The sequence below is a fragment of the Ursus arctos genome, chromosome X (genome assembly GCF_023065955.2).
Source record: "Ursus arctos isolate Adak ecotype North America chromosome X, UrsArc2.0, whole genome shotgun sequence".
Classification (NCBI taxonomy): Eukaryota; Metazoa; Chordata; class Mammalia; order Carnivora; family Ursidae; genus Ursus; species Ursus arctos.
Window position 1 is genome coordinate 106,361,989 of NC_079873.1, and position 11,215 is coordinate 106,373,203.

The 11,215-nt window shown below is 57.3% G+C and overlaps 1 protein-coding gene across 2 annotated transcripts in view; it reads right to left on the reverse strand.

The window, feature by feature from the left end:
• MAMLD1 (mastermind like domain containing 1) overlaps positions 1–10,818 on the reverse strand; it is a 115,588-nt gene extending 104,770 nt beyond the window's left edge. The window contains exon 1 of one of the 2 annotated variants that reach the window (XM_026487511.4): positions 10,580–10,818. The gene's annotated coding sequence lies outside the window, so the exon portion shown is untranslated. Of the gene's footprint in view, positions 1–474; positions 880–10,579 lie in introns of those variants that run through there. The other variant, XM_026487512.4, reaches the window with a different exon arrangement.
• Between the last annotated feature and the right edge of the window lie 397 nt (positions 10,819–11,215).

Below are 11,215 nucleotides of genomic sequence, written 5' to 3' on the forward strand. Positions count from 1 at the left end.
GTTGGCTGAACCCCAGGTGGATGTTCTGCCCACTACAGCACTAGGGACCCCTCCCAGACTCAAAGCTGGTCCTAAACAGTGACTCTTCCAAAGGGCAAGCACTAACTGCCATGATTTCCGATCTCGGGTTGATTACCTGCCCACGCCTTCAAGTGCTGGAGGGCATCTACTCTCAAGTGACTCGCTCTGCTCCTCCCCCTCCAGATGAATCCTGAAGCAGAGGCCCAGACGCTCCAGCAAAGGACAGAGCAGGCGCTGCTGTGCATAAGGACCCAAGACTGAATACGCATCTTCCCCATGACCCTTACTTACCCAGCCCGGGCCAATCTGGCTTTCTTTAGCAAAAGAAACCAAGGATGGAAGACACCTCAGTCTGTATGCAAGCCAGTTCAAAGCAAACCAGCACTCATCTCTTTACAAAGGAGAGGGAAAGCCCAAGCTCCTAGCAACACACTCCCTTCCCAAAGGATCTACCTTGAGTGTGGGGGGATGGGCGTCACCAGATCTGCAAATGTGAGGCATCTCGCAGCAACTGGCTCAGCAAGACCAGGACATCCTCTGAGGGTTCGAATGGCTTCCCGAACGTGCTCTTCACTCTCTCGGCTGACTTTCAGGACCTGAGCGTTCAGTAGGGCCAGGTTAATCCAATGACAGGGTGGTCTTTAAGAGAGGTAAAAGGCCCTTACTGTAAGGAGCCAGAGGGCCTGGGACGGCATGGGCCAACAGGGGCCAAGAGCATGCCCTCATGCTCACCTGTGCTCTTGCACAGACCCACTCAGAGCCTCAGTTTCACCACCTGTGATTTATGAGCCCTCCTGGCTTTGCCATGAGAAACCTTTCCATATTTGCAGGGTTGAATGGGGACAGCAGAGAAGGTTCTCTGGATTACACCCAGCAGACCCCCCCCCCCCCCCGCTCCTCCTGAGGCTTCTCTCCAAAGAGAACACGATGCTCCCATCCCCCAGGACAGGGCCCTGGCAAGACACCCGGGCAGGTCCACCACCCGGTTTTCACAAGGAGCTGGCCAGACCTTTTCAGTGATTTGGGGGGAGTCAAAGACCCACTTTTCCCTCTTGATGCCAGGTGTGACAGTGGAAATGTAGAAAACCCAACCAAACCATTGGCCTTCTCAGCTTCCATTTGCTAACTTCCATGCCCAGCGGACATGGAACCTCCTCCAGGGCATCGGGCCAGACACACACACCCTGGCCCCACTCTGGAGCTGAGAGGGCTGCACAAGCAGGGTATCTAAGCAGGCAAGGCCTCCAGAACTGTCTAGATCCCAGAAGCACTGCATACCCTCCCAAGCCAGAGGCTCTTTCATGTTAGTTTGCTTGCGTGTAACTCACACAACGATCAAAGGAAGGGACAAAAGGACTTTTCATGTCAAAAGAGACCTGCTTTTCTTTTGTTACATTTCTCAGGCTAAACGAGAAGGCAAAATGGAGAGTGACCAGTGACCCTAAAGGGAGCAACCTAAGAGTGTGTCCTGAGCCTGATGTCTGCAAGACCATCTCACCAACACCTGCACTTTTGAATCTCCCACGATGCGATTACACTGGGCAGGACGGGCATTCTCATATTTCCATCTGTCAACCCAGGACACCGCAGCTCAGGTAGGTTTAAGGACTTGCCAAAAATGCCACGGCTGGTCAGTGACCTTTGCCGGAAGGCAAAGCTCATTGCTCTTCCCACCACATCACAGTGTTTCTATGCCCATGTGGTGACCAGGGATGACTGTGCAATCTACACAGCCCAAGGCACTACTTTGAGGTGTTCCTAACCTGTCTCAAAGAATCCCTGAGGGGACTATGAATGGGCTTCCAGAAAGGTCTATGAGCCCCTGAAATTAGATGCAACATTGCATATTCTTGTGTGGTGGTCTAAGAAGACCCACAACTTTCATCAGATTCCCAAGGAAGTCTGTGACACAGGAAAGGCAAGGACTGTCCCTGCTCCAGAGAGACAGGAATTATTTTTGTTACGATTTGGGGCTCCGGACATGAGCTGGAGTTGGCCTCCCTGGGGGCAAGCTCAGGGGAGCCTTGGCAGCCAGGTGGTCCTGGCTATTCTCCAATTTCATGACCAGAACCGGCTTTATGCAGGGCATGGTGCCACTTTGGAGGGGGGGCTGTCCAAAAGGACCTCCCTAAACCCTGAACACCTCCTACCGGTGTCCTAAAGAGCAGATGCTCTCCAAGACATGGCAACCCTTGCATCCCACAATTCAAGTGGGGGTTCCAGCTTCTCCTGAGGAAGGGAATCACACTGAGACACACAGGGCTAAGGAGGACACCCTTGCAGGTAAGGGGGAAGGGTTGTGAGGGGCAGGGGCAGGCCCAGGACCCAGGAAGGACAAGGTGGGGGACTGAACAACCCAAATTTGGTCTGCTCAGGATTTTGCGAAGAGCCAACCCACAGATGTGACTGAAAAGGCCAGAAAGCCTGTCCCCAGCCATGTGGGGAGCAAGGGCTTCAGACGTAGCCCTTTCTCTCTGGGTATCACCTTCCGAAAGGATGTGGTGGGGATGAGAAAGACAGTGTCAGCTTCTAGTTCTCAACTTCTGGGGTGACACGTACTCTAGAAGGCAAAATGCCCCCCCTTCCTGAGCGGAAAGGAAGAGTGATGGTGCTTCTCTGGCCCTGAGACGGGTGTGTGCGTGCAAGGAAAAGTCTGGCTCTCCCGACAACCTGCTGACCTGGTCAGCCTCCTGCTGTGGACTCGGAAATAGGGCTGGGCCGTGGGAGCAAAGGATGCCGAGAGGGCCTCCAGCCCCGGGTCTGAGAAGCCAGACGTCCCTGCTGCCACCGGAGAAAGGGGAACGGCCTCCGGCTCCCACACCCACTGCTGCCGTTTGCCGAGAGAGGACAGAAGAGGTTTGTAGGGCTGCCAAGGGGCTGTCACTCTGGAGGGATGCAGGGAGGAGGAGGGAGAGAAGCCTGTTGGGAGGCGCCCTGTCAGGGCAGCCCTGCAGTTTTGCTTTTGTTGCTGCCTCCTGGGGAGTAGACCTGGGGGAGGCTCCAGCTTGACCTCACCTGTGCTGCAGGCGGGGCGCCCACCGCCCAGCCTCGGAGAGCTCGGGGAGCAGCAGGCAGGGCCCCCACACCCTCCGGGGCGACGCGCAGGCCCCAGGCCCTGCAGCAGGGGTGCCGGGACCCTTCTCCATATCGTCAGAGCTGCGGCCGCGGCTAACCCAATAATGCTCTTTACCCCATCTCTAGGGCATCCCTAGAGACAACCAGACCGTTCACTCTCATTCTGACAGCAGCACAATTATTCTAACACCAAGTGTGTCAAATTTGACTCCATCATATCCCCAAAATTAATTTTAGAGCGGCGGCGAAATGAAACAGCATACTTCCTTGCTTTTGTTACAACATGTTCACGCAGCAAACTGCGAAGAAAATGTAGTAATTAGAGGTTAAATTAATCCTTGACAGACAAGCGGCTTAGAAACACTGCGGCCTCCTCCTCAAACCTAGCATAATGCATGCCAGTCTTTCACGTGACGTTGGCAACCACACCACAACTACTGTCCCACTTAAAATTCCGAGGTCGGCGCTGGAACTTCCAGAGGCAGATACTAACAAGGAGATCTCATTAAGAACAAAACCCAAACAGTCCCCCAAACTGCCAACAGAGCCCACCCAGCCAAGCCCTCCAAGGGGCCGGCTGCCTGACTCTCCGTCAGCAACTTGAAAACAAGACGAGACACACTCCTTTCTGAAGCCCCAAGGCCGGGCCCCGGTTGCTCCTTAGTCTGCCACCTGCCACCCTCACTACTTTCGACTTGGAGCTCTGATCGCACTCCGCCCGTCTGCCTTCCGAACGGTGCTCAGAGGCAGTGCGCGCCGAGGTCCCACCACATCGGCTCTGCCTCAAAACGAGGGACCTCTGTGCCCACAGCAGGGGTGCAAACCGGGTATTCCAGACTCACATGGTTCATGGCGAGTCAGTGTCCCCGCAGGAAAGTGGGGCCCCTCTCTGGGCCTCACTTTCCTCTTCTGTAAAGTCATGAGGCTTTACTCTTGCAGCTAGAAAATTCGCCATCTTTTACTGTAGGAGTTTGCAGTGAGTTGGGGGCATGCATGCCAACCGTGCACAGGCACTGGAGGCAACAGACTAATGAGGCCACACGAAGCAAGGCAGAGTGGGTTCCACCCCCGCCCCTCTGTGTCTCTGAGCCTCTAAAAGCAGCTAGGGGTGGGGGGTTCAGGTTCAAACACTGGGCAAAATATGAAAGCAGATGCCATTTACTAGCTCATGCCCCGTGGCATCCAGTGGCCTTTTCTAGAATCGGCAGAAATGGGTCCCTGTGGCCCAGTGTCCAGGTACTTGCACAGGTGGAGGGAAGGGGGAGACACTAGGGCCAGCTGGCCAGGCCCCCTTCTAGCATGATGGAATCCCAAGGTCAGCCCCATCCTCCTCTGGGCCGCATGGAACAGTTCTCAGCGTTCAGAAAACAGCATTGCCCAAACCCCACTTAATGGTTACTTATTGGGCAGAGCGCGAAGCAGGGCCCACTGGGAAGGGAAGGCAGCTGGGCCCCCCACCCCAGGGATATGGAGGGATTTCCAGGCTGGGACCCAGGCTGTACAGAAAGAGGCGCTGACTGCCCCCCCGGGTCAGAAGGCAGCCGGGGCAGGACTGGGCTGCTATGGGTGGGCTCCTGCTCCACAGTCAGGAAGAGCCCACCCTCACGTGGGCCAGGGAGGGAAGGCGAGTCTGAAGCCGGGCAAGGAAAGTTCTCACAGACTTTGCAAAGGGCTTTTTCTTTCTGGTGCTCCTTAGGCCCTGTCTCTCGAAGCTTTTACTCTGGGGAGTCTCTAGTCAGCAAAGCCCCTCACTATGCCTCACCCTGGGAGATCTCTGGGGCTGCGACAAATGTGATTGCTTTGGAAAATCCGAAGAGGTCAATTGTTAGGGGGGGACTTGTGGCCCAAAGGAAGTCAGGGAGGCTCTGTGAACAGGGAGAAAAAAGAAAGCAACAGGGTGGGGGAGGGAGGACATCCAACTCTCTTGCTTTCATCCCTCCCCTTGCACAGAACGTTCCTGGGGCTTCAGAAGTCCCGGGCTGCTCATCCAGGAGCAGGACACCTCTGGGACGGGACGGCTGCAGCGCTCGCACGTAAATACTGCACAACACGAGCTACTGATCCTGACCTCCACGGGACTCCCGACCCACCGCCCAGCGGCTCTGTGGGGCCTGTTCTTCCTTTGCTACAGTTGCAACCAAATGACGACAACAGTGACAACAGCAACAAGTAATAGGGTTCATGCAGATTTAGGAAGCTTCCCTGCTCGAGACCTGAAGATGTTTCAGGACTCAATGTCCGCAAAATCAGACTGCTTCCAAGTGAGCTTCGAGAGGCTTCTTTCCTGCCGTACAGCTGACTGGTGCTGCCTAGGTTACCCTGGGTGGCGGCGCTGGGAGGGGGGTGATGGGAATCAGTTTATTGTGCTGGTGCATAGTAACCGGCTCCTGCTCCCCGCCATCTATCTCCCTCCCCGGCCACATCTGTCTGCTCCAACAAACACTCAGCCTTTTCTGCTTGGATAAGGAGATTTTCTAGTTACATCCATTATATGTGTATCAACATTTATGGCAGCAAGATAATTGCCAAAGAGCTCAGAGGATAAAAGGTCCTTCTTCATAATGTTCGAGTCCCCCCCACCCCCACGTTTAAAAAAAATCAATATTAAAATCAAGCAGGACAGTGGCAAATTTTTGCATGGCTGCTGTGTCCTCAAAGTTGGAAATGTGATTTTTTTTAAAAAACACCCAGCTGGACTAGGAAGAAAAAAAAGGTTCAACAGTGAGTTCAGAGCCCCAACTCCAGCGGGGCCCGCGTGTATAGAAAGAAGGCCTTTTTGTCCTTGAAACCTTTGCTAAATAACTGCAAAGCAGCAAATCTTCTCTCTATTAGATGCGTCCTTTGGAAACATGCCAGCCTAATTTCAAAGAGTTTAGATCCCGTTATCTGAAAACCAACTCATTGACTAGAAGGCCTGCCGTCAATAGGCCCTGAGATTCCCCAGATTAGGGGTACTGGACGAGAAGCCCTCCAGGATGCCTCCCAGCCTCCGCCATCTCTGTTTCTGGGGGAGATGTTCACATCAGCAAAAGACACAAAGAGAGGGAGCACTTCCCACTTTTATATTGTTTTCATTGGCCCTTTGCCATTTTTTTTCACTCCTCCCTCTTCTTGCTGCCTCTCCAAATCTCAGCCCCATTTCTTTGTACATGCAGCCATTTTCTCCAAAGTGTTTTACTTTCCCAGAAAACGACTATTTCATTTACAAATCACAGTGTGTTAGAGCTGGAAGGGACTCAGACTCCCAGGTCATGAAGGGGGGCGGGGGGGGGGGTTCGGGAGGAGCAAGGTGGGGGACGGACTTGCCCAAGATCACTCAGCTAATTAATGGGGAAAGTGTTCTAGAACACAAGTTTCCCAGCTCCTAGGCTAATTATCTCTCCAATACACCGCTGCAGGAAAAAAAAAAAATGAAAATCAGACTCTTAGAAAAAAAAGAAAAGGCTAACTGCGTAGAGGAGAGTAGCCCAACTATTGTCAGAACCATGGATCTAAGATCAGTTTCTGACCATTTCATAAGCCTGAACAGCCACTGAGTTTCCTAGGGATGATCTATTAGCAGGTGCATTTTAAGCCTTTAGGTGATTTGTTTAAAATGGGAAAAAAATTAAACATGCTGGCCAGGCTTGAAAAAAAAAATCCCTTTCCTTATTGAAAAGGATCAACAACAGTCAATCTCCTACCTTAAGATGCAGTGAACGTGTAGCCCCCCCCCCCCAACCCCAGCAACAGGCTATTTCCTGGTTGAGTTTAAAAATTCAATGACGTTCCTGTTTCAACCCACACATCTGTGTCACTGTCAGCGTCAGTGGCAGGAAAACAGACGAAGTCACCCTTTGCTAATGATTTCCTAACATGGAATTTCCTTGTATCTCCTCAAGCCTTACTTCTTCTAAAGACAAACTGTTTCCCCCTCTCAAACACATTGTACTGAAGGAAAACTGAAAATGGTCACGGCCGGAAGGGATGATTTCTAAGGAGATCTTATAAGGAAGAGCTGCAGATCTTTGTGATATTTTTAATGTGTGTGTGTTGGGGGGGGGGCGAAGAGAGCTGCTAGTTTTTCTAAAGGCGATAGGAACAAAACCGAGAGATTTCCTCCTAGGCATCTGGGAATATCTCAGCCCCTCTCCTGCCTCCTTCTTCCCAAGTTCCACTTTGAGCAACATTCTTTTATCAGTATTAAAGGAAACATAGGCACTGTCGGCTGGCATGGGGAGCATGGGGAGAGAGGCCAAATCAGTACCCAGAGTAGGGGACAGGCATGTGGAGAACCACCAAAGCACAAAGCAATGTAGAAGCCCATCTCCTTTCTCCTCTGGAGAATATTCTATTTAATATGCAAACTGGTCATCAAGAGAAAAGAGGGATGTTACTTTAAGGCGAAGAAGCTGATTAGCTGCTCTGGCTGGCAGCAAACAGCTGGTCTGTCCGGCAGGTTCAAGGCCATTTCAGCTACTCTCTTATGGAGGCACCATATGTTCCATCTCGCACATCAGCAGCTTTATTTTCCAATGGTCTTGCTCCAGAAGGGAAGCACAAAAGGGGGAGGAGAAGGTAGAACCCGTGGTTTACCCTTTGAGTACTTTCTTGTGGTTTTTAGATACAGTTGGGATGTTGTGTGTGTGTGCGTGCGTGGGGGGCGGGGGGAGGGCGGGGGGTCGTTAACGCTTCACTTTCGAGTCCATAAACCAGAGAACAGATGTTTGACCAACACTGTCGAATAACCTCCAGAGATGGGAGTGGAGTGGATTAGGGGAAAGATATGCAAAAAGGTACAAATAATATCCCTCCCTGAGACTAAATGGGAAGGGGAACGGCGGCGGCGGGAGATCGGGAGGAATCTGACTTCGCTCTTTGGACCCCGCCCACTTCTCCTTATTTGTCAATTTTTCTTGTTGTCAGTATTCCTTTTCCCAACAGAACAAACTTTTCTAGAGAAGCGGACAGCTTTGGGGGGGGGGGGGTAGGGGCGGAGGGGGGGCAGGCCGACAGGATGGCGAAAGGTTGCTTCTAACATGTTTAACATTCCTCAGTGCAAGTCCGTGTTCCCACAAGTTTTGGGGAGAAGGGCAGGTGTAGAGGATAGGGGCCCACTAAATTCTCAATCCAACTAATGCCGGCAACCCATGCGTCGAGGACACCCCGAACTGTCCGGCGCTGGGTCCGTGCAGAGGCGACAGACAGACGCTCAGTCTGGAGGTGTTTCCCCGTCCCCACAACCCGCCTAGGCTGCACGAACCTCGGAGGTGGCGGTTCCAACTCCCTCCCTGCCTCCAAACAAAGGGGGACTGCGGAGCATTTGAGCCCCAGAGTGTGTGTTGGGGGGGTGGGGGGAGAGGGTGGCGGGCAGGAGGGCGCAGGAAGGAGTGAGGAGTGTAGCCGCAGGGTGGCGAAAGCCTCACAGTCACTGCCGTCGTCTCAACCACCCGCGGGCGCGAGAGCGGCCCGGAGCCCGGAGGTGAGGGGCCCGGGCTGCAAAGCGAAACCAAGGAAACGGCGCCCCCTATGCCCGCGCCCAGCGAGCGCAGCGGCGAGCTGCATCTGCCCTTTCCGCGGAGCGTGCTCGGCCTCTAGGCTCCGCGTCCTCACGCTCGCCGAGCCGCCCGCCGGGCGGTCCCGGCCGCTGGAGCCCCGGGTGCCCGCCGCGGGCAGGCGGGGCGCGCGGTGGGTGCCAGGAGCCAGGAGCCAGGGGCTCCCCACGCCTTCTGGGGTTTCTGGGGGAAGGTCTCCGAAACACAACCCCCTCCCCCACCGCCTACACTTGCCCTCCTGTCCCGAGCGGCTCGAGGCCACTGGGAGGCAGCCGCCCCCGCCCCCGCCCCCTGCCTCTGCGTCCCTTTCCCCCTTCCCTCGCTCCAGCCTCCTGGGAAACAAAGGGGCTTTTTATAAAGCGGATTGTTGGCGGCTGCGGCGGTGGGGGTAGAAGGGAGGGGGGATCTATAAAGACAAGAAGAGGTGGGTGGGGGGAGAAGCTGCGCGGCCTCCGGGAGCCCCCGCGGGTGCGCGGCCCACCCCGCCCGGCCCGTGGGCACGGGCGGCGGCCCGCGCCTGCCAAGGGTTGGGCTGCGCCGCTGCGATGCTGCCCGCCGGCTCGCCGCAGCCCGGGAACACGATCGCTTGGGCCGCGGGGCCAGGGCGGTGGGGACCGTACGATTCCCGCGGGGGTCTCCCCTGGGAGACCCGGATCCTCTTCCCTGCCAACTCTTCCGAAATTGCTTGGGCTTAGGGAGACTTTGCGTCTTTGTTCCACCGCAGCCGCCTCTGGTACGCTGGGCTCGCTCGCCCTCACAGACAATGTCCCAGAGCCGGCCTCGGTCGGCTACCCGCAAACGACATGTTCGCTGTGGGGACGGCACCCCGGGGGGATTCCTTCTGCTGCCAAACAACGACGACAAGCCACCCCAGATAGTGGAGTCCCTTCTCCCCACGTCCCCCAGCCATCCTGTGCTCCCTCCCGCGCACACACACCCACACTCGGGGTGCCCGGCTCAGCCGCACTTCGCTGCAGGAGCGCGGTGGGGCTAAGCCCCCTGCCCGAGGTGCGTCAGTTTGCTCAGGTTCCGACGACTTCAGGGCAGTTTTCTGGCAGGCTAATCCTATTAGTGTCTGCTCAGTCCGCATTTAATCACCGATCAAAATCAGACGGTCCGGCCAGCTTTCCAAGTGGCTTCGGACACACTGCATCGGGACAGAGCCTAGCCGAGCCAACTGGCCCAGAAAAGTATTTGGCGGCTCTCCGGGGGGCTTCCCGCCCGCCCTTGCCGGCGCCGGGCGCCGGGCTCTGCCGCCGCTCCGAGGCCTGGGAGCTCCGAGCGCGGGGGCGCCGGGAGCTCCAGGCAGGAGCCCAGTCGGGGCCGCCTTGAGCCGCCAGCTCTGCTTGGGGCTGCTCTCCAGAGGAGGATTTGGCAAGGGAGGGAGCGCCAGGCAGCGGGCTCGGCGCACGCACACTCCACACTCCCGCTCAGTGGCGGCAAACCGGGTTGGGGTGTGTGTGTGGGGGGGGGTGTGGAATCCTGTGCCCAGCGCCCACTGTCGACTGGCCCAGGCTCTGGGAGCTGGCATGCGATGGGAGCGTCGCCGGTGGCATCCGGGCCGCCAGCGGCCCGGGGGGGCGCCTGAGCGGAGTGGGAGCCTCCCGGTGAGCCTGGCGCGGCCAGAGAAGCCCGTGTGGCTCGCGCCCCTCTGGTTCCGCAACCCCCCCCTCGTCCCCGGTACTTAACTGCCCCCGCCCGATTTCAGACAACCGATGGGCGCCCGAGGGCAGGCAGAGGCCGAAGTCCCGGACGATGGGAGCTGCGCTCAGGCCGGCCCGGCCAGTTCGAGAGGGGGCCAGCCCCGCGTAGCGCCAGGTGGGCCGTGTGCTCGGAGCAAACTTTGGGGTCCCCCAGCTCCTCCGCGACGGGAACCACAAGTAGGGGCCACAAGTGCACACCGGAGCCCCCGGAGCAGCCGGACCTCCCGCTCCCGCCCTCAGTCTTACCGTGCTGCGGAGCTCCCTTGGCGGCGGCGGGGGCAGTGCCCGAGGGGCAGGCGGCCGCCGGCGCAGGCAGCCTGGCCTCGGGCACCCGCGAGTGGCCCGGCCCGGTTGCAGATCACCCCCTGGCTAGCGGCCGGTGCCCCCGCGCCCGCCCGCCGCCCGCTGCTTCAGCTCGCGGCCAAGTTCATGCCGGCGGCGCTGCAGTGGCGGCCTCAATCTGCTCGCTCCATTCCCACCGCCCGGCTCCGCGCCGCGCGCCCGGAAGGTGGAGTTTCGGGGGTTTAAGTTACTGATAGGCATTTCTCACTGCTGTGTCACTCGGGGAGGAGGAGACACGCACGCCGCACACTCACACACCCTCACACTCACGGCGACGAGCGGCTCCGGCCTTAAAGGGGAAGCCGCGCTGCCCCGCCCGCGACCCCGCCAGCCCCAAGCCCCGAAACACCGAGTTTCCAGGCCGGATGGGGCCGGGGGCAGCGGAAGCGCGGCGGCCGCCCAAGGGGCCTCCCCGGCCCTCCTGCCACTCTTTGAAAGGGAAAACGGCCGCAGGATGGCTTCGCTGCGGTCGCCTCGTTTCTCCAGCGCACTCGAGCCAGGGCTGCTGGGGAGTGCGGGAGGGAAGGAAGGGCCACGGCC